General features: G+C 35.9%; 1 long non-coding RNA gene across 3 annotated transcripts in view; it reads right to left on the bottom strand.

Annotated features, from left to right (window-relative positions):
* LOC145662599 (uncharacterized) overlaps positions 1–24,837 on the bottom strand; it is a 160,829-nt gene that overhangs the window by 4,903 nt on the left and 131,089 nt on the right. For 2 of the 3 annotated variants that reach the window (XR_014127067.1, XR_014127069.1), the window contains one exon: positions 530–671. This is a non-coding gene — a long non-coding RNA (uncharacterized LOC145662599). Of the gene's footprint in view, positions 1–529; positions 672–3,684; positions 3,696–24,837 lie in introns of those variants that run through there. The other variant, XR_014127068.1, reaches the window with a different exon arrangement.

The following is a 24,837-nucleotide window of genomic DNA, read 5'->3' as shown; positions in this document are numbered from 1 at the left end:
AAGTTTCCACTATTTCTTAAGGGCCAATTTCCCTCAGCACGAAAAGTAAGTTCGGGCTGACTTCAAATAGCACAAACAGCGATGCCAAGTCGTGGGGAAAATCCCATATTGTGGGATTTTTTGACAATAAGTTCTCAATGGGATAAATACTTTTTTTTTGTAAAAATTGGCAGGATTTATGGGATTTTTCATGTACATACATTCCATTGACGCCAACAAAATTTTGTATGGGCGAGAAGTAGACAAATTAGTCTTCAGATAACTTGAAATTAATGCTAATTGTCAAATTTTGTTACTAGAAAATCCATGTTAGTGTTAAAGTGAGTTATTCCGTGAGTTCCAAATCTCAAGAAACAAGTGCCAAGGAACGTTAGTTGTATTTGGTATTTAAAAAAAAAAAAAAAAAAAAAGAGCTTGATGGAAATTCTAAACTCATAGCAAAACGTACTTATTTTGATCAGCATTTTCAATTCTGTTTCAATTAAGGAAAATACTTGTTCATAAACTGTTTAACAAATTTTCTACTTACAATCTATTTCGTGCTCGCCATGTGACATTGGCTTCTCTCTTCGGCCAACCATGTTCCTTATGATCAAAGTAATTGCTATAATGGCAATGACAGCAAAGAATACCATTAACCGTAATCTTGTACTTCTCCTGTATGTATATACCTAGAAGAAAAAGCTCTTTCAATACAAAGAATAAATGGACTTTGAACTCATTTCAATGTTCTGTGAGTAATATCAATTTAGTTTTATTTTGTATTTTGTTAAATAATACTTCTGTACTACGCAGGGGCGGATCCAGGGGGGAACTTTCTTGTTTTATATATATAAATAAAATCCATTCCAGAGTTTGAAGCCCCTAAAAGTAGCATTATGACAACCCACAGCCCCCACTAGAACGAAGGCTCGAACTTACCTTTTCAGCACTCTGGTGTAATTTTGGTGAAACGAACACGTGGTAGACCGATTAAACTCGTTACTCGGGCTTTTATGTAAAATAATATTCCCATTCGGAGCAGGCCCGTATCCAGGGGGGTCTAAGGGGGCCGGGCCCCCTAAATTTTGGTTGTCCTCCTAAAATTTTCACGGTAGACTTGCAAATGAACTATAATATGGTTGGATCGGCCCCCTTAACTTCAGCCGGGCCCTCCTACATTTTTGGGCTGGCTACCGGCCTGATTCGGAGTCGGATCCGCGCAGGTAACTAGGAGCATTAACCTGTTAGTGAGAAAGGAGCACTGTCTAACAAAAAATCTACTCTACGTAGGATTCTAATCAGGGTGCAAATTACCCGGTGGGAACAGATAAAGAAAATTCGTTAACAGGTTACTGGTGTCTTGAAAGTGTGTTGTGCTTGGTTGCATAATTACGACAGGAAATTAATGTAATGGATAAAATTAAAATTAAATTAAGGCTTGAATTCAATGACACACGGCCATGTCTTGCGCGATAAAAGACACACGTGGTTAATGATGTTTAATGATTTTGGGATAATTGGTGGAAGAAGGATGTGGAAGGAAATACTAACACCTTTTTCAAAATACACGGAAACGTAATTCTGGGCCCACAAACTCACTTAGCCTGGGATCGAAAACGGAACCTCTTACAGTAGTGTTGAAGAACGATCTTTCACTGAGTGAACATGCACCTTCTCCTCGCTTCCGTCAAACGGACAAAAGATTGTTGACAACGTATAGGAGAAAATGAAAACAACAAAACTTTTAATGAACAAAAGTTGCAAAAGGTTGAAGGCAGACATCTCGAAAAGCACGGTGGGTAAATGAACTTTCGAGACACATAATGGCAAAGACAATGTCGCAAAGGTGCGATGACAGGCAGCCAACAAAGGAATACGACATTAACTGCTTAAGATTTGACACGTAAAAAGTGTCCTCACTTCGTACCGTCAGCCGTGGCTTTAGATTAAGAGCAGCTTTCCCTCTTGTTATATTCCTGACTTGGGTTGTGAACTTACTTATCAGCTGGCCATATTTGAAAACAAAACTCTCACAGCGATGTTCTATAGGCTAAAGGAGTGCACGATTAAAGAATGAGTAAAACAGTTGAACGGAATGAACAAGAAAGTGGGGGAACCACGAGAAATCCTACGGATTATCCACCACAACTCGTTTACAAATCTTCAATGGGTAATAACACGTAATATGGGGATACGGACGTAGGGTAGCCATATAACATTTCGAAAGAAAGTTATTTTCGATACACCCTAATGTACAGGTAAATTAAAGTTACCTTTCGACCATGTTCACGTGCATGTGAAATATCTATAAACTGGAAAATTACTGATGTTGTTTCGAAACCGTGAGTAAAAGTAATCAAGACAAAATGTGTTGTCGATTATAGATGTAGTCGTTCCTTAATCAAAGTTTTGAATTAGTATGCATGTGATTCCTCACACAACGGGAGATTCGTAATACATAGTCAATTAATATCTATTATCAGTGCCCTTATATCTTCTGCTCAATTATGAGTTCTAAGAACATATCTACCATGAGCAAAATGTGCTTCAATAGAGCACGTTTACTTACATGACCAAGCATCTTTCGAATACTACATATCTGCATTGAGGGCCGCGGTGGCTCAGTAGTATGTCCTCTGGTGCATGGGGACCGTGGTTCGTGCCAACTGAGCTTTGTGGTTGACAGGCGCCTTGTGCGTGGGTTTTCTCGGGGTTCTGTTTCCTCCCACTTCCTTCATTCCCACATTTCATTCATTTCTCCTCATCACCATCTCCTTTAGCCTAGCCGGCATAAGCGTGGGACGTAAAACTCAAAGATTTCATTTCATTTTTTTTATATATTTGCATTGTGTGTAGGGTGGAATAGAGAACCCAATTTAATATCCTACTATTTTCAGGCCATTGTTTCTCTGAGAGAAAACGGTAGTAGTTTGAAAGTCGACAACCTTGTTTTTTTTTTCTTTTTGGGGGGGAGGGGGTTGTCCTTGTTGGGAAAAATCATATTTCATAATAATAACCTTTATATATTAAAAACTATGAATGTAAGGAGATTTAAGAATTACGTCGGTTACCGTGCCTTAGTGTTCTGGTTAGATCCTGGTGGGGTCGAGGCTAGAGTTGCCACCTGTCTCGAACTAGGCAAGACATCTCTGGTTTTAAGAAAAAAATTAATGTTCCCATTTACACCTAAGAGTGACACGTTATATGTTGGAACGGCACGGTATAGACAATACTTAAAAACTAATCCACAGCAGTTCTTAATGTCATTTGTAAGTTTCGATTTACTATGTGTACCTATTTATGAGTATCGAAGTATCCATATGGGTCTATCACTAATAGTTCTTTTTTCTTCTGGTTGGCAACAGTGAAATCACAGCCAAAAACATTTTGGCCTGCTCAATAGTTTGTAATTTCTGTTCAACTAACCGCGAATAAACTGATGCTTTGAGTTCTCTGTTTCGTGTGTTTTTGGTTTAAATTTTCATTGCATTTTTTTAAATTCATGAACATAGCCTAAAAATTTCTTTGCATTTTTCTTAATAAATTGTTCGGTCTACAAATGTGAGTCTGATGAACCATCGATGTGCAAATATTCTATTAGCGTGTCCCGTTTTAGACTTACCAATAAGAAAGGTGGCAACCCTTGTCGAGACCCTCTGTAATTCTGTATTATTTGTAAGAATTGTCTTCACTATAACTTACACAACTAAATAACGAAGCTCCAAGACATTTCCTGAACGCATTCGTACAATTCCCATCCATGGCGTCTATTCGTTCGTTATAATCAGTGATTTATTTGTGGATTTTGTAGAAGGGGGGAATATTTATGCAAGATTGTGTTCCGTATAACACAACAACTTTAAAGTGGGGTTGGGACAACGTTATTATTAAACCTACCTACTTTGAAATTATGGTACTCGTTTGATAGGAGACCCCCCTCCCAGTTCATCATTTTTAAAACTTTTTTAAGATCAATTTTATGATAAATACGGATAGGTACGTTAGATAAGATTTGGTTAGGTAGATTAGATTGCATGCGTTAGTTATCTTACTACTTTTTGTCCTACTGCTGAGGACAAGTGTAGAGCATCCAGTAAAAGCCCTATAGTTGCATTGCAATCTGCACACCTTGTCGTAATAAGTGTCACACTCCTACGTAAAACGGTTTTGCTATGACAAGTAATTCTTTAGTCTGTTCTAATTTGGTCCTTCCTTAGACCAAATTCCCCGCCCGAGCAATAAATACAACAAAAGGTAAGAGTTAACTTTGGGCAGAACAGTGATAGGTGCACATATACTTGAGCCTAATTTTATGAAATAGAAGGGGAAAGACGCTACTAAATGTCATTCCTCATTATCATAAATAAGTTTTAGTATCATTTTGCTCCTTGTACTTAATAAAATTAGATTCAGGGGTGTGTGCACCTATCAGTGTTCTGCTGAAAGTAAACTTTTGGCCAACAAAACATACTGACATTAAAATGAATCCAGAATTGAACAAAGACAGGGTTAAGCTGAAGCATGATTTACGGCATGTTATCTAACACTGTCTTTAGAAATTAACAATACTTTCACACCGTACCTCACTTTAGAATAGTGTAGCAATACGAGGTTGTTTTACATCGGATACCGTCTTTTTCCCAGTTGGTTTGTTGGTAGTAGCATGATGTCATGATGTCCATTTTTTATCCAGCTGATGGCATACTTTCCTGCATTGAACGAGGTAATATCTGGTCCATTAACGTTTATGAAAAGAATAAATTCGAGGGTTTTTACAAATAAATGGTTTCTAGTATAAGTATGCTGGAAGTTTAAACTGAAAGAGCCTTTCTCACACTCGGCAGAAGAAACTGGAAGAACACCTATAACTCAAATAAACCTAAAAGTATGTTGCTACACACCTGATTAACTACAGTGTGGATATGCACAATGAGAACAGATTTATGAGATACAGTGGAGGATTCGTCCATCATTAGTGCGAAGTGTTAATCGGAATTCGCAATATACTGGGTCATTTTTCGTTCATTTCTGTAGCTACAAAGTCAATAATATTTGAACACGTAACATTAGAGTAGAGAACTCGTTCGAGGTTCATTCCATTTATTTCTTATTATTTAATAAGGTGTACGGTCAGTGGCGTATTTACGATTTTGTTTCGGGGAGCGCTGTGCCTGTAAATGTGAAAATTCTGCAAGATATTTCACTTACATCACTATAGTAAGATTTCGGGGGCACGGCTTAAGCCCGGAAGCCCCCCTTAAATACGCCACTGTGCACGGTAAACGACATTCGATTTTGGGTAATAACATAGGCAGTTCTAAATATCACAGTTGTCTTTTTAACACGAATTTCATTCACAAATAACACGAAAGCCTCTTACTTTCTTACTTTGTGTATCGGAATTACTTGCCTTTTAATCGTCAGGAGCTTTTCCTTCATTAAAATATAGTCTAATATCCATTTCCTTATGTTCTTTTTAAGGTGCTTGTCAATTAAGAAACTACCAATTCACAACTGCAGTGACTGCTCACTAATAACTGAAAATGTTCTATTATTATTATTATTATTATTATTATTATTATTATTATTATTATTATTATTATTATTATTATTATTATTACTGTGCTACTCAGATGAAGTATGATAAGTAGTGGTATCAGCTGCAAGATTTTTCTTCGGGAAACAATTCTATAAACAAGACCAGCATAGCTCGCGACAATAAATATACTAAAAAGTAAACAATTGTTACTAAAATATGGAATTTAATTATTGTACTTTGAAACAGATTGTATAGCCTAAGAAAGGTGGAAAATATCTTCCCAGGCTGGGAAGATTGAATTAAACCTAGAGACAGAGAAACCAAAACTTAGAAGGGGGGAAATTCCCAGGTTTCCCTGGCTACAAATAAATCCCTGGTTATAATCACGATAAATAATGGTGCAAAAGTGAAAACGTTGATATTGTTTTATGTGTTAAGAAGGAAAGAATAAATAACATTGATTAACTAGGTGCATTGTGTTTCTCATTCTTATCAGCTGAAATGATAAACATATTCATATTATTCTTCGAAATAGCAACAACTCACCTGGCTGAATAGCATATCATTGTCTTACGAGATTTTGTCATGCGCTAAGATGAAAAAAAAAAAAAAAACTCCTCTTAGATCCTTAAATAATTCTTGAATGTGAAGTTACAGAAGTTGGTGTAGGTAACGTTGATGAAAAACGTTAAAAGCCCTGTTGAAATTCGAATAATCGATTCTTCCAATATTCGAATAATCAATTGTTCTAATATTCGAATAGTTGATTCTTCTCATATTCGAATAATCGATTCTTCTAATATTCGAATAATCGATTCTTCCAACATTCGAATAACCAATTCTAATATTGGAATAATCGATTATTTCAATATTCGAATAATCCATTCTTTCAATATTCGAACAATCGATTCTTTCAATATTCGAATAATCGATTCTTCCAATATTCGAAGAAGTAGTTCGTTATTCCAGCGAATGAATTTCGTTTCACATTGTGAAACTACGGTATACTTCCAAACTATGTGAATTCAATATTCAAACTTGACGTAGTACATCCATAACTACTCGTTGTAATAGAGTGATAAGATCAAAGATAGAACCTATTATTCGGACGCTGAATCGATATTTAAAAAAGTACTGACTATCCCTTACTCTTTTTGTTCTAAGGCAATAAAAGATGAAACCGAAAGTGGTTAATTTGATCCACGTCCTGTTTGAATAGAGGATTAAGGAAGGATATAGAACATTGATGCAAATAAGCAACAAAATGTTACTAGCCCCAAGAAAAATCTACTAGCCTACATCCCACAATAGAAATCATTTACTTATCTGTGGTATTTTAATAGTGATATTAAAAACTCGCCCACATCAATGAACCACTCGCCCCGGGCGAGAGGGCGAGTGGTTATTTGCATCCCTGATATAGAACCTATCCTTGGAAAATTGAATCGATTGAAAATATAGCTTCTCGATATCTCTTAACAGTTTTTGCTTTACGGAAAACAGTATTGAAATCGGAAATAGTAGTAAATTTAAACCACTTCCGGCTTTGGAAGAATGATGCGGTTTGTGTTAGTATGTTCTCTTGACACTTTGAATCGATTCGGAAAATCACATGTCGCTATCCATTACCGTTTTGCTCTATGCCGATAAATGCTGAAACTGGAAATGGTTAATTGAAGCATTTCTTGTTTGAATAGAGGGTAAACGAAGGATATGGAACCTATTGTTAAGACGCTTAATGAATTTCAAAAATCACATCTCCATATCTCTTACGGGTTTTGCTATATGGAAATCAAATTAAATGAAATATTTAAGTTTTACGTTCCGTGATTATGCCGGCTAGGCTAAAGGAGACAATGATGAGAAATGAATGAAATGGTGGATGAAGAAAGTGAAAGGAAACGGGAGGACCCAGAGAAAACCCACGCATACGGTGTGTGTCCATCACAATGTTCACTTGGCGCTTGGGATCGAAGCAAGGATCCCATGCACCAGAGGTGAACGCTCTATCACTGAGCCACCGCGGCCCCTACTTTTATGTATCAATGGTAGTGATATCAGTAATCATTATCATCATCATAGGTATTTTGCCATTACTTGGAGGTCACCGCAGCTGGAAACCGTCTATGCTCCACGGTCTTCCGCTAACCTCGTTGTCTTTAGGTACGATTTGTTGAGTTGAGTTGATTTTAGTTTAGCGTCCCTTTCAGCAGCGAGGCTATATGAGACGTGGACCTACTGATTAACGTGGAATCCGAACCACATGAGCTCCCGCCGGGAATCGAACCCGGGTCTCCCACGCCAAAGGCGCGTACGCTAACCGCTTAGCCATGAAGGAGCTCTAGGTACGATTTCTCTAATTTGATATCGTCCATTTATTGTAGACTTCTTCGTCCCCTCAATCTCTTTCCTGTCACCATACCCTCTAGCATATCCTTCGTGATACAGTTCCTTCCTACCCAATGCCCTACTAAAATTGTTCTTTTCTCCAATACCATTTCTAACACCCTCTCATTAATTTTCCACTCGACCCGGCTAATTCTTCGCATTCTTCTCCACACCCACATTTCGAAAGCTTTCAGCCATTTTTAACAATTTTTAGATAATGTCTATATTTCTGCCCCATACAGTACAATACTCCACATAAAGCATTTTATGAGTGTTTTTCTCAACTCTTTATTCAAGGTCCCATGAAATAGTGTTCTCTTCCTTCTAAAGGCTTCTTTCACCATTCCTATCCTTGCTTTTATTTCACCTTCACACTTTATGTCATCATTAATAATAGCAGACACCTGTTCTATTTCGTCCCATATCACTAAAGAAAAGCAAAAAATGAAATTTCGTATTTTAAACCAAAGAATCTTTATATTTCGTGGTATGTCGAATCGAAATAGCGTGTTTGATATTTTCAGAAAATTTTCATGTTTAGAAAAAAACCTTAACATTTCTTGATATTTGATATGCTCATTTAACCAAACTAAATCTCTAACTTCAGCTATTGCAGTGGCCTTCAATCATATTGAAATAGTGATGTGATGATAGAAATATTAGCAGTTATATTCTTGTTATCTCGTGTAGGCGTACAAAAATATAAGGCGGCGTTTCCCAACCGGTGTGCCGCGAATGGCCCGCTGGTGCGCCGCGAGGAAATCGAAACAAAATTATTAATTCTATAGCAACCAAATTACAAGACATAGGAAAAAAATGTATATTTTTGTATTTCACATTACTATGAATTTCTACCATGGAAAAAATACTGTAATTGTAATATATTATTCTACATCTATTACTGTGTAGCAGACAGTATTTCGGCTCGTACACGTTTCCACGGTTAGCTGCTATGTTACGCTTCAATTGAGAGTCATACTAACACCGAGAAATGGAAACACTTGTACGGTACGCGTCAAGTGAACGTTCGTAGAACACTCATTCGCACATGAATGACAGAACAACACTTTGTTCAACAGGTGTGTTTTGACTTCGACGCATCGCAAGCTGTGTGATTGCAATAATATGCACCGGTTTTGGTTAAAACAGCAAAGTTAAAAGTACAAGACATTTGTTTGTTCGTTATTTATTTAGTGATCATTCTTAGTGAAGGGTTGGATACAGTTTTCGAAAAAGAAGGCGTATTTTTAAAAATCTGAGTCCTATATTTCATTGCAATTTTTTCTATTTTAAAATTACAATAAAAAAATAAGCATAATGAATTAGCATAGGGATCGAGCTTTCATCTCTGTGAGAAGGAGATCAGTAATCACAGAAAACAATTACCATGGTATTTTATATTTGCAAATAATAATATTTATGAGTGTGCCGCGAGAATTCAAGTTACATCCGTAGTGTGCCGCAAGTTGAAAAAGGTTGGTAAACGCTGATATAGGATATAGTAATCAACAAAAATATACAGTGGGTCAAAAAAGTTTCCGTACAGATGTTACCTGGTTATGTATTATAATATATCTTACAAAGTAGAGAAAGAAAAGGACAATTTCTATGAGTTTTCTATAAGGAACTCCATAATAAACATATACATAAGAAAATAAAACATTAGGTATCTATAATTTAGAAGAAAATCAAATATACACGAAATACTGACTATATTACAAGTCAAAAAAAGTTTCCGTACACATAAAGAAATGCACATAAATAAGGGCACCACTTTGCATTTCGGCCGCAGTTAGTGATCAGTTTGGCCTCCTTTGGCCTTAAGTACTTCTCGCATTCGTTTCTGCATTGCAGTGACCAATTTTGATGTAGTTACAGGGGAAATGCTCCTCCGTTCTTCACGTAATGCATTTTTCAACTAGTCCTTGTTTCTAACATTATGTTTCCTAATGCACATTCTTAATTCATCCCACAGATGCTTAATAGGATTACAGTCAGGAGATTGTGGAGGAGTATGAAGTTGTTTCGGCTCATTATACGACAACCACTCTTTCACTTTTCGTACAGTATGTTAAGGTGGTTATCTTTCTGGAATATAAAGGAGTCTCCCATATTCAGTTTCTTTGCACTGTCATGGAGATTCTCTTTCAGAATGTTCAGGTAAACATGTTCGTCCATTGTACCTTCGATAAAATCCAAATTTCTTACTACAACTGCACTCATACACCCCAAAAAGAGCATACCACCACCTGCATGCTTCAGAGTAGGACACAGATGCTTTGGTTCCATGTACGTATTTGGGTTCCTCCACACTATATCTCTTACATCGGATGAATGAATGTTGAATTTGCTCTCATCACTAAATAAAACAGAGTTCCAGAACCAAATTGGCTTGTACACATCAGCTTTTGGGAACTCTACTCATTTCTTGGCATTCCTTTACTAACATATGGCTTCTTTCTTGCTACGCGACAGTTGTAGCCCGCTTTTCTGATGATAGTGCGAATTCTTTCAGGAATCATTTGTTCACCATAGTCAGTTTCAAGCATACTAGCTAGTTTTGGAGCACTTGTTTTGGGTTCATTTCGGATAGTTCTTAAAATAACACGGTTATGATTAATCTTTAGCTTCGTTGGACGGCCACTGAGCAGTCGAACTTTGCAACTATTTGTTGCAATATGCCTATTTAGAATGTATTGTACTATAGAATGTGATTTCTTTACTGTCTCTGCTATGTTTCTAAGAGATTTACCTTCTTGTCTAAATTTTATTAGTACTGTTAGTTTAGGTATTGGAATGGGCACCTCCATTTTGATGAGTCGTTTTACTGCCTCTTTAGGTCTTCCTTGCCCAAATTTAACTGCAGTAGTACTTATCACTAGTAGAGCACGCTACTGTCATTTGTGACCACTGAAAATGCTGTTTGGCGTGTGTTTTACTTCCTTCTTTTGTATGTTTGTGCCGTGTACGGAAACTTTTTTGACCTCAACTTTCAGCAACTTAACTCAAATCGTTAGTTATACTATCTGTATATTCAATACCATCACTATAATGTGTACACATTACAAGTAGACGCGAACAAATTCAGCTAATGTAATTGCGTTTTATTATTTATTTATTTTAAGATACTATAACATTTTGAAATTACTAATCTATGGTGTACGGAAACTTATTTGACCCACTGTACTTACCTTTCGATATACTTACTTGAATTCATATTTACTTACATACTTACTTCTTTTGCTATTATAATTCGTGAATATATTAGTTCCAGCCTAGTGTTTATATGTATTTCTAACAACGGAATAAATGTGACTGATGGGTGTACAATAGTTTTCAGAATTCTGCCACTGAATTAAAATAAAATCTTGAAGTTCAGTGCTCACGATGGTTGTGCCATAAGTTCAAAAAGGGGAACCATTTTGATTCAATCTGGGATTGCTAAAGCCTAGAATATTCCCACGTTGAATTTTCAGTTTTAAATGTTTTCTTATATTATTTTTTTGGAACTACATTGATGAATTGTTACTTATAGTTGTTAAACTTTAAATAAGTGTAACGTTTTCCATAGGTCAAGCTTTGCTTTTAGTATACGTAATTGATTTAAACTATTCGTTGAGCAAAGCAATATGCTCACTGTAAAAATTATTAACTTGCAACATTTCGCCAACCATCGGTGCAAATCTGTTTTCAACATTGGGGGACATGTAATCTTCTTTTATATAATCCATAATCTTGTTATATATATACAGGGTGGTAGGTAACTCCACCGACAGACTTTGGGAGGTGATTTCTTATATGAATGAAAGAAAAAAGTCCTAATAATCATAGGTCGAAAAACGTCTCCTTTCAGAGTTATGATCCGTCGAAAATTCGAACATTCACGTTTCGTAACGCTTTGCCTTAAGGCCAACATACACTAGCGTATTTTCAGCGCGCATTTTCGGTCCGTAAAATGATGTCGTAAATTTCGGTCCGTAAGTTGGCCCATACACCTAGCGTAAAAATAGGCGCGTAAAAGAAGAAGAAAAAGAAGCGGTCGTATTTCGCTCTTCCTCTTGTCTGTTGTTTGAGCACGCGGTCGTCTTCCAGTTTGCTCAAGTTGTTTGAAGAGGATGCATATATCTTCTAAGTGCAGGTCCTACAAACATTATGCTATTAAGGAAACGAATAAAAAGAAAGAACAACAGAATAGATTTGGATAGGAAGTGATATTCAAATGTAGGAGTACTTTTTGTTTCTTTTTCGTAGTATCGGAATGTGAAATTCCCATAGAATGTTTTAAGAAAGTTAAATCAGGTTAAAAAAAGAAAAAGGAAGAAAGAAAAACAAAAGCTAAATGCATGATTTTGCGAAAGCAGTATTCAATTTAATAAATTTTCTCACTAAATTTGTTAGACTTCTCGAACAAATAAATAAATCTACTCTCTTGGCGTAACATATCTCATGGAATCAGGGCCTACCATCCAGCTTGTACCACTCATGTCTGTAGGGCAGGGTGCGAATCCCGGACCGGAATTTTCTTGTATTTTGTTTAAATCCCTTCCAAAAGCAACAAATTGAAACATTGATCGCTCACAAAGGAATCAACTATCTCCTGTTAGGAACTATTTTATTCCCCTTCAAATATACACAACCTAATTCGCGCACTGCTTTTGGGTAATATATGCTCAGCACATCTGCTGCTCTTGTAGAATCTAGTCCTTAATGAAAGGGTCAAGTAAAAGAAGGAAAGTCAACCGTCTCTAAGTAAAAACAAACCAAGTTTTAATTTCAAAGTGTGATTTGACAAGCTATTTAAAAGTTCCAAAGAATATCTAGAATAATTAAAATTTAATATTTAGAAAACGAATTAACACTTCAACTGAGGTACAACATAACCAAATGAAAACAATATCAATTGTATTGTTGTACTTTACTAATTCACTCTCCTGTTTTCTTTCACGATCTTAGAAGCATAGCATTTGTTCTAACAGTGACGATATTAATGCACCATGCTACATTACATTGGATAGTACATTTGCTCATAATAATAAGTTGCTTGGAAGTTAAAATATCTTTTCAAGATAAAAATACTTTACCTTAAATACAACTAATTTTTAAATATATAAGTGCTTGTGCTATCTCTTATCCGCTTAGCAACTGTAGAATAGATTGCTTTATATTTAGAATAGTTCTCATCAGAGTCGTAACTAAGTTGGGGGTCCAGCGGGGCGGTTGCCCCGGACGCTGATAGCAAGAGGGTGCCGAAGGAGCAAGAAGAAAGGAAAGTATTGGAAATGAAAATAGATTTGTTAAAAATTTTCTTGCTCGCTACGCGCGCAATCCAAACGTTTCAATAAGTCAGAACAAGTTTTTACTTATTACTTAAAAAAAAAAAAAAAAAAAAAAAAGCTGTCATTTCTTAATGACGATGTGACATACATGCTGCCAAGTAATGACTTACAGTGTAGACGAGAGCGTTTTCAAAATCAGAAACGGTCACCGTCTTGAATACGTACGAATTACGCATTTTGATGATGATGACTTTGGTTAATCACGTTCTTTGTTTTAATCACGACGGTGAGAATAAAGGTATGAAAAATGAAAGGAGTGAAGAGACACACAAGTTGATGCTCGCGCTGGAATATTAAAAATGAATGTAAACAAGGGGAATAATAACGTTCTTGAATTTGAAACAGTTGTAGGATAGGGGCTTAAGGTGATCTGGTACCCCTAGCAACCTTGAAAGTTAGTCCATTTAAAAAGCATTGCAAAGTTTTTCACTATTTTCTTCTTTATTATTAAAGTTACAAACGTCAAAATTTGAACAAACCTAGAGGAGACACATATCTATGTCTTGTGTGTTTTAGATTTTTTAAAAAAACACAGTAAAAAAGCTTCCATGTTTGATTTTAAAAACTTGGCAACGCAGATGTAACCCTCCCACTCAAATTTTGAGTTGGTGTCTCCTTTTGTTGAAATGTCTATTGACTCCTGTGTGAACCTCCCTGTCCGCGTTTAGCGGTCGTCTTTCTGCCTGTCCTTCGAGTCGTGGTTGCTTGAAATGTGAATACCGACGGATAATCACTTTATGAGTGACAGCAGGAGGGATAGCAGTACAAATGTCTGTGCCGTGAAAAGACAACGGAAAGCGAGATATTCCTGCCGACCGAGGAAAAATATCGCACGACTTTCGGCTTCAGAAACATAAGAAAAGAGAAGAAAGAAGTGCTATTGTGTTTCATATTTCTGTGGTTATTTCTTCCGTTTCTATGTAGCTTTATTTCAATGCAGTATTTGAATCTTGAATGAAAGATGATAAATCGAATGGTTGATAGACAGGTAAACAGATAGAAGTAATATAATATAATATAATATAATATAATATAATATATATATATATATATATATATATATATATATATATATATATATATATATATATATATATAGAGAGAGAGAGAGAGAGAGAGAAATATAGATAGATAAGCATATAAATGCAGAAAAATATTTTCTAAAAATGATAAATAGCTAGAAACAATATATAGGACCTAACACATCAAACTGAAGCTCTTGGAAAGTTTGTACATTAGTAAAGAAATACTTTCAAACAGTGGCGTACTTTAAGATGTGTTGGTACAGGTTGTAATCCCTCCTTTCATATCTATTGAAATTAGAATATTTTAGCTTTCATCCTGGATCAACAACAATCTTCCTGTGTGGAGAAGGTGCTTACATATACGTACGACGACACATCACAATGTTTAGAAAATGTAAATGAGTAGAGAATATACACACCCAGGCAGAGGTCCCTATTTTCCCCTGAAGGTTACCATTCTTCCCATTTACTGTCCTCCCCCCAAATTTACTATTCTTTATTATGACAATTACTTATTTAAAAATGTTATTCATGCTAAGTTCTCCTTCATACTTAGTGTTCATCAGTCGGTGGCTATCGAGCTCAACCCCCCCCCCCCCGAAATAAATTTGTTATATTCACAACTTCATTAAAATTTGTCGGCACCTAAAAGGAAAAATATAAGTGCTTATTCTCGTATTGTGCATACCCATTCCCGAAACAAATTCCTAAATACGTCACTCGTGTTCATAAAAGCATCATTGTGGTATAATTAAAATTCGATTGTTCCACTTTCGATGACAAATTGTCCCTCCTCTTAAAAAAAAATAAAAAAAAAATCATAGGTGCAACCTGTGCCCCAAAACTTGACTGTGGGCACCCCTGTAATCCAGAGAAGGCTAGGAAATGAAGTTTTTTTGTTTAAAATCTTTCCCAACCCCATAAACACCCCCTAACACCGACCAAACTTTCTTTACACACATCCCTGGTCGTAACAAAATATATTGCTTCCTTTGCGTTTCTGTAAAAATATGTATCAATATTCTAAATGCTCTCCCTGTTGGGTTTTGAACACCTCACGAAATAAAATTCCCAGCGTACTTACTGATTAAACGGGAGACTCAAGTGAGATGCCCGATTGCAATACGTACATTTCCAGGGTTTCCCACAGGGAAGTATTGCGTCGCACACTACACCATACATCTTTTAGGTGAGAACTGTTAATTTTATGCAAAGATTGAAGACTATAAAGAAATGCATTCCAGTGAAATTAACAATAAACAGAGAGACGGACCACCGAGACTGATTGGAATCTAAAGATATGGGGGTGGGGGTGGGAAATGTTTATATGGAGACGGACAGTGTCAGAGGAAGAAGTCTACATCTGTTCTACGAAACACAATACTAAGCGGATATTATTATTATTATTATTATTATTATTATTATTATTATTATTATTATTATATTATTATTATTATTATTATTATTATTATTATTATTATTATGGGCTCTATATTTAAACTCGACTAACGAATATTCCTGGCTACGCGTATGCCTTCAAACATAAATGGAAAACATTCTTATGTATCTTATTTTATCCTGTAGGGATGATATAGAGACTTGTAGGCGGATCCTGAGGGAAGGGTCGTTCGCCACCTCCAATGGCACAAGCACCAGTGATGCAAAAGTTCAAGTCTGTACATAATAAAACTAAAGTAACCCTAAGTAGCAGTGTTACAACTCACCGCTACCCCATCCCTCAGGAATCCATCCTGGATCCGTCCCTGTGTCGTCTGGAGTCGAAAATATGTAAAAAGAAAAGGTATGAAAAATGTCATCTTACAGCCTTTTGCGTCGATTTCCTTATAAATTGTGAGAGGCCCGTCCTAGTGTGCTAATTGACGAGGGGATGCCAGGGATTTCTCCTCTGAGAAATTTTTATCCCCCTGCAAGAGAAAATTTTCATTTCAGACAGCAATAACTTTTCCCCACTCTTACGTGTGTGATGGCTGGTGGGTATATGAGTGAAATTCATCCGCCCTGGGAAAAATATTCAATTCCCACACTGACCCGTCGAGTTATCCAATTTTTATATAACGTAGTGAAGAATTTTTTTGCGAAATAAAGTAGTGGTGTTTATTTTGTGAAATAAAGTACTGGTACTGAGGAATCTACTTACATAGTTGTGCAACTACGGCGGGGGTTAGGAGGCCTGCTCCCTTCCTAAATTTTTTAGCCCCTCAAACCACAATGCATCCTATGACATTGATACGGAGACCCAGAATTGTTACGATTGCCCCCCTAGCATATCTATGCTCCCCAAACTTCAGTAGCTGGTTGCGAGCCTGGTCAACAAGGTTTTCACAGATATTACATAATTTAAACAAATTTGTACAATGCAAAATAAATTTACTACTAAATCATGCTTAGGTATGCGCACGAGACGAGTCGAGACACGGCTTTTCCAATAGAGAAATATACATTTTTCGAGTCAAGACATCACTTTTACAGCAAATTTTCGAGACGAGACAACCACAAATCTTGTCTCGTGCGCATCCCTAATCATGCTCAATTTTAAAATAATCCAACATTATTTACTTACAAAGAACATAAAATGTTGCGTGAGCCGTTGCCCAGCTTTATCAAACTTGGTTCTCTTCTGTTCGAACTCACAATGAAAGTTTGCACAAGATATTTCATACGAATTTGAAGGGTGTATCTATGCACATGATACCCAGGTAGAATCTCACAACCTTCAGGCGCCTTGCGAACTTCATTTATTAGAAAAAAAATCTAAAATTAGGAAATGCTAGTGTGAACATTTCATGGATCTATATTTTTTTCCTTCTCCGCTTCCAGGAAAAGTGAGATATAGACATTACACATGAGTATATGGTAATTTATACAATATTGTATTGTCACCGGACATGTGCATGAAAAATTAAAAAAAAAAAAAGTTCTAGGGGATAGTATAGAAGTGGCCATGTGGACAGGCAACAAAGAACGAAAGTGATTTTTAAAAAAGCAGGCCCTAGGAATTTTGCCCACATGCCATTTCACTTGATCATATTTCCCTCAAAAATTATTAATGTAAATATCTCTCAATTATTTCTGAAGAGAGGGTTTCGACCTCGCTTTCAAAGGGTAATTTTGTCCTAGATTGATTCCAACAATATTTTTTTTTAATCTTTCCCAAAGATCACAAATTGACATCTATACTATGTTATTTTGCGGAAATGGTAAGCTGACAAGTGACAACTACCCTTCCAGGAATTCGCAGAATGAAAAGAAAGAAAAAAAGAGAGAGGGAGAGAGATGAGAAAAGAAGGTTTCGGTTGTACCGCTGTTTATGAGTCACCTGATTGGAACAACTTGAGCGAGGCAGAGAACTGAACTTGCCGCTCGACTCGGGCGGAAAGGAAAAACTATACCGTCGCAGGGAGTTCAGGTCTTACTGTTGCCATGTTTTCAAAGTTGAAGATAAAAGTTTCCTTACTGTGTTTTTTCAAAATCTAAAACACACAAGGCATAGATATGTGTCTCCTCTAGGTTTGTTCAAATTTTGACGTTTGTAACTTTAATAATAAAGAAGAAAATAGTGAAAAACTTTGCAATGCTTTTTAAATGGACTAACTTTCAAGGTTGCTAGGGGTACCAGATCACCTTAATGGGTCAGAACTTTACCCCATGAATTTCGTCTTTTTCAAAGTGATCGCTACCACTGTTTTATTATTATTATTATTATTTGATTGACGTATGAAATGCTTCCAATTTAAAGGAATTTATTGGGATCATTTCTGCATTAACTACTTGTATCACCAGGATTCTTTTTTGTGCTTACGTATCTAGTTGTATGATATTTTTTATTTATCTACATACCTACAATATATATATATATATATATATATATATATATATATATATATATATATATATATATATATATATATATATATATATGTGTGTGTGTGTGTGTGTGTGTGTGTGTGTGTGTGTGTGTGTGTGTGTGTCCATGTATTTTAATATGTTTATTAATAAAAGTAACCTTAAATTCAAAATTTTCAGTCATTATCCGGATACCCGGATGAAAATAACTTACATGTTCGTAGCGCCCTCCATCGGTACTGCTGGAATTCAATATGGTGTTGGCCCTCCTTTAGCCTTGATGACAGCTTCCATTCTCCAGGCATACTTTCACTCAGGTGCTGGAAGGTTGTAGGAGGTGCTGAAGGTTGAAGGTATTCGATGTAGGTCGGTGAGGCCTGGCACAAAGTCGGCGTTCCAAAACATCCCAAAGGTGTTCTATAGGATTCAAGTCAGGACTCTGTGCAGGCCAGTCCATCACAGGGATGTTGTGGTCGTGTAACCACTCCGCCACAGGCCATGCAGTATGAACAGGTGCTCGATCGTGTTGAAAGATGCAATAGCCATCCCCGAATAGCTCTTCAACAGTGGGAAGCAAGAAGGCGCTTAAAACATCAATGTAGGCCTGCGCTGTGAGAGTGCCACGCAAAACAAGGGGTGCAAGCCCACTCCAAGAAAAACACGACCACACAATAACATCAGCATCTCCGAATTTTACTGTTGGTACTACACATGCTGACAGATGACGTTTACCGGGCATTCACCATACCCACACCCTACCATCGGATCGCCACGTTGTGTATCGTGATTCGTCACTCCACACAACGTTTTCCCACTGTTCAATCGTCCAATGTTTACTCTCCTTACACCAAGCGAGGTATTTACCTGCATGATGTGTGGCTTATGAGCAGCCACTCGACCATGAAATCCAAGTTTTTTCTCACCTCACGCCTAACTGTCATAGTACTTGGAGTGGATCCTGATGCAGTTTGGAATTCCTGTGTGGTGGTCTGGATAGATGTCTGTCTATTCTCTCTTCAACTCTCTTCAACTGTCGACGGTCTCTGTCAGTCAACAGACGAGGTCGGTCTGTACGCTTTTGTGCTGTACGTGTCCCTTCACGTTTCTACTCCACTATCACATCAGACACAGTGGACCTAGGGATGTTTAGGAGTGTGGAAATTTTGCGTACAAACTTCTGACACAAGTGACACCCAATCACCTGACCACGTTCGAAGTCCGTGAGTTCCGGGGAGCGCCACCTTCTGCTTTCTCACGATGTCTAATGACTACTGAGGTCGCTGATAATGAGTACCTGGCAGTAGGTGGCAGCACAATGTACCTAATATGAAAAACGTATGTTTTGGGGGTTGTCCGGATACTTTTGATCACGTAGTGTATGTAGTAGCCAAACTACATTTTGGATTTCAAGTACAAACATTAAACATATTATTTACCTCCATCGATCAATATTAAGAAATCTCCAAAGAAGGTCCCGTTACATTTCACAAAATATTTTTTACCGTAAAACAATCAAAATTAAAATCTTCTTTATGTGCTCACATACAGAATATCATAAAATTACAAAAGTTTACAATTATTACTGGAAATTGATGCTGTTACCCATTTCGAACATTTTTTTTAAATCACATAATTTCTAACGTATTAAAATTTCATTTCTTATATATAGTATGAAACGTAAATAGTTGTAAATTGTTCTCAAAGTGGATTTGTGTACAGCAAAGGCAGTTTTGTAAGTTTAACAAAAAGTCCAAAATAAGCCACTTGAAAACGGCTTTTATGTGTAAAAGAATAGAGAATGATCACTTTTGGCTGTTGCAATAGTCTGTGCAAGCAGCATAATAAAAATTCAACGTAGCATAACGACAACAGCTGTTTCTTTTATTTGTAAAAAAAAAAAAAAAAAAAAAAAGGAAGCTTGATAAGGTGAGTGTAGGGGCGCCGAATTCAACTTCGCCCCTGGCGCCGAAATCTCTACCAACGGCTCTGTTTTTCATCCACCTTCTAAACATTTCTATTGTTTACTAACACTTATCGATTCGACTGTGATATTCCTCATTGTTGTAAATATATATATATATATATAAAGAAAATTTTTCGAACTTTTAACATTCCCCTTCACCGGACGCAAATTCTTATTAATTAATACACTGAGAAAAGTCCGTTATTCGGACAGCGGTATATTGTACAAATATACAGAATCATTATGTTTACTACAGAAATCTGCACGGAGCATACGTTATCCATATGCTACTGACTTTCCCCGCTTAGATGTTACATCATTCCGTTGCGGGATGTATGACATCTAACAGTCTTCCATATATCACATACGTATACGTATGTTACATACGCCAGTTGTATGCTACATGCGTATATCTGTATGTGAGATCTTGACCACCTATATACAGTTCTTTCGTTCGTACAGAAAGTACGTTTATTAGAAACATGTATACGGAAAGTATGTATAAAATGTACTTTTTTCAGTTATACATTTGTTGTACGTTAAGTCCTAAAACTACATGATTTACACATGTAACCTACGTTTTTACGTACGTCACATACATTTTTCTCAGTGTACAATTTCACAATACGCCCTCTGTCCGCCTTTAATGTTAATGTATAAGATATAAGAAATTTATAGCATTCAATGTAGGGTGTACTGAAAACCTTGTGACACAGTAAGCAGACACTTTTAATCGATGAATCCAACTTTTAAATTAAAAAAAATGATTGATTCTAATGACTGGACCAAACCACATGTTCAAATTAAATATAACAAATTTGGTGTTTTTTTTTAACTGTCATTTATTTAATTGTAAACAAATTAATTTAAGTTGTTGGCCAATGTAATGACTATTAGTGAATATTCTACGTTTGAACGCATCGTTTGATGATTAACAGTTAATGAAAATATAATGAAACTAATTGTAGATCTGAAGTGAAGTAATTCAAATAAAACCGTATAGATCTAATTAAATACTACTAAAATTATTCCTCAACAATTTCTTAAAATTCACTTAAATTGGGAATATTAACAAGTTTGCTGTCCATCGGCGATTAGGGGCGTGGAGGTAATTGCTGCCCCCACTTTTTTGGCTTTACACTATAGCGTAATTACATGCCATGCCCCCTTACTATTAGTAGTGTTTTGTCCACGTTTCTAGTGTTCATACCCAATTGGTGTCACTGGTACTTTCCATTACAAGCGAATAGATCTGTGTTTTTGCGCAACTACAATTGATTATGGAAAGTAAGATAAATTTAACGGTTTATTAAAATTATTATAGTTATTTAGTATACTAAATATTAAATTTGTCTAAAAGAAAGATTTTTGCACTTGTATGTTATATAGGAACGTAAAAAACTGCAAATAATAAAATGTGGGGTTTTTACAAATGATTGTAGCTGTTTCATGAATTTGGCGTAGCTATGATATTTGGCATATTATCACGAAGCTTTACCATAATATAGACTTTAATTTATTTAATTTCGAACTTATAATAGTCAAATTCCGTTGAAACAGTAGCTATTCACAACTCTCTATCCTCCAATTCAATTTAGATTAGGTTATTTTCAAACAAAGTTAAACTATTCTGAACGACTGGTTTGTTTAAATTTTACTACATGTGGGTACAAACATCCAACTGCTTATTAAAATTAAATGAGAGCTACCCAATCTTACTTTAGATTTTTTTTCAAAAGAAGTTTAAACTGTTAACTTATTAAAGACACTTTGAACCAAATCCATTCGTTCGTTTAAATTTATTATTATTATTATTATTATTATTATTATTATTATTATTATTATTATTATTATTATTATTATTATTATTATTATTATTATTACATTTGTTTCACAATTTATGAACCAATGATTTGAAGCAATCTAAGTCGGAAGAGTTTTCATTTACTGGTTCAGAAAATATTGTATGTTTTTGTCGTATTGTATGTTTTTAATACTCATAGTTCTTATATTCATTATATAAGGCGTATTTCACTGTAAGAAAGCGTAGTTATAAGGAATAAGCAAAAAGTAAAAAGAAAAATGTAAACAGACTTGTATGTTATACGAAACTGAAAACAATTAAATATCAATTAATTTCGAAGCTCTAGTAGTAAAAATGACACTAAAATAATACACTATTAAGTAAGAAGAAAAATAGTTCACTATTAAGTCAATTATTATATAAATTCTCCTGATAGGATGGTCATGCTACTTATAAAGATAGTAAAACGATTAAGTTGAGTTGATTTTGAGTTTAACATCCCTTTCACCAGCGAGGCTATATGAGACGAGACCTATTGATTAACGTGGAATCCGAACCACATGAACTCCCATCGGGAAGCAAACCCGGCTCTCCCACGCCAAAGACACGTATGCTAACCGTTTAGTCACAGAGGAGCTCAGTAAAATGATTGAGTTGTTCGTGAAAGAAATTATTTAAGTGTCAGATATTCATTGTTATTTAATATTTTGTGATAATAGACCTTAAGTTAACGTTTATCTGGGGAGAATTGATAGTAACCACACCACAAAGGTTGAGAAATGCTTTAATGGCATACTACGAGTTAACATGAACTATTATGAGTGTAATCATATTTCCTGCAAGTGGGTGTCATTTCAATTTTGGCGTTAAGTATGTTCTGTTTTGAGTCTACATAAGCTTTTCAAATAAGTGTTGGCACAGTTCCCATCATGACGAGATATAATAAAATGTTGAAAAATATTCAACATAGCTGGTACCCTGGATTGAACTTGAACTTTTAAGGCTGAAAAGCAAGCACACTAAAACGAGCGGTATAATAATTCTGCTATTTAGACTTAGTATGTGAGCACTAATGGCGAAATAGGATTATTAGGTCTATTAAATTTAAATATATGTACAATCTGAGGTTTGAAATAATTCACAAAGAAAGAAACATTAGCCTATGTATTGTGGTTTATCACATTTTCTTTTTCACGAGTAATGTTAAGATCACGTGAAAAAAAAATGACTCTGAACCTATTTTGTTACAAGTTCTTGTAAAATTGAGAAGGTACTTAAAAATAACAATCAGCAGTTGGTCGAAATAGCAAAAAAATTTCAGTGAAGTTCGATAGTCAAACGCAATTTTTTGCTGTTTTATCAGGCAGATATCGAGATAGTATCTTGTTGAAGTATCTTGGGACTAACTGTCAAATATTAAATTTAATGTTAAATTCGTAGTCGAAAGACATCATGTTCGATTGGATTGGGTTTGACTTGAGCGACCTCTTAGCGAAGCTATATGAGAAGTGAGATCCAAACTGCGTGAGCTTCTGCCGAGAATCGAACAGGATGTCCTGCACCGGAGAAGCTTACGCTGACTATATAACCACGGAGGAGCTCTCATAATTTGCGAATTCAGATTAGGAAGTATTGGATTTAAATACCGTTTTCTCTGTGCACTCAAAATTAATTATGAATTTTAATTAGGAAATAAGGTCTCGTTTTGTGCAATAGGAAATATTAGTTTAGCCGAAATCGTATATTGTATGGAAGGACTGAAACTAGATTGGAATGATGATTTCTGGTGAGTCTACCAGCAAACCTCAGCAACGATTCGCGAGGACAACACAAGAACAGGTTTTCTCTTCTGAAAACAATAAGACCAGACCAGGGAGAAGGCCGTGGAAAGGGCAAGAGACCACCTGCTGCTCGAAAACCCTTTCATCTGAGCCGTTTTTACGCGCCGTATTTACGCTCGAAGTTAAAAGCACCCAGACTTTTCCAGCGTATAAAAATTCGGTACGTAAACGTACGCCAGGTCCCATACACTAACGTATTGACAGCTGCTAACAAGACTAGCGCATGAAATTTTATGGCTACGACTGAAAAATACGTCAGTGTATGGCTGGTGTTAGAAACTACAGGACCGATCCCAAGCGGTTTAAGGAATTACAAAGGAACTAGTATGCGATCTATGTAAATATCTATGTTCTACCATAGTCCGTTATCGGCGAAACGAACTGAGAAAAGGAAGTTGAGGTATAGGGATACTCCTTAAGTATTAATAACGCGTTCGTTTCGCCGATAACGGACTATGGTAGAACATAGATATATACATAGATCGCATACTAGTTTTTTTTTGTAATTCCTTAAACCGCTTGGGATCGGTCCTGTAGTTTCTAAGGCAAAGCGTTACGAAACGTGAATGTTCGAATTTTCGACGGATCATAACTCTGAAAGGAGACGTTTTTTGATCTATGTTTATAAGAACTTTTTCTTTCATTTCATATAAGGAATCCCCCTCCCAAAAGTTTATCGGTGGAGTTACCTACCACCCTGTATATATATATATATATATATATATATATATATATATATATATATATATATATATATATATATATATATACATATGTGTGTGTGTGTGTGTGTGTAGTATGGCCCTAAATTCGTTGTACAAAAGCAGAGGGATGAATCCTGAGAGGAAAACAAACAAAAAAGTTCCAATAAACATAGGGCAAAAAACGCGTCGTTAATGTGTTATAGGCTGCCGAAAGCGTGGGAAAGCAAACTTTAAAGTTAAATATTACACAAACTACTGATCGTAGACGTGATGCGGCGTGATATCGTCAAAGTATCCTAACCTGCTCTATCCAAATTTGCAGTTTTCAGATTTGTGCAATGGCGGCGCAAGGGATTCTCCAAAGGACGTTAGGGATTCCCGGTCATTTTAT

Source organism: Thermobia domestica, chromosome 10 (genome assembly GCF_964235325.1).
Source record: "Thermobia domestica chromosome 10, izTheDome1.hap1.1, whole genome shotgun sequence".
Classification (NCBI taxonomy): domain Eukaryota; kingdom Metazoa; phylum Arthropoda; class Insecta; order Zygentoma; family Lepismatidae; genus Thermobia; species Thermobia domestica.
The sequence above is the reverse complement of the archived record's forward strand: the minus strand, read 5'-3'. Positions and strand labels throughout refer to the sequence as shown.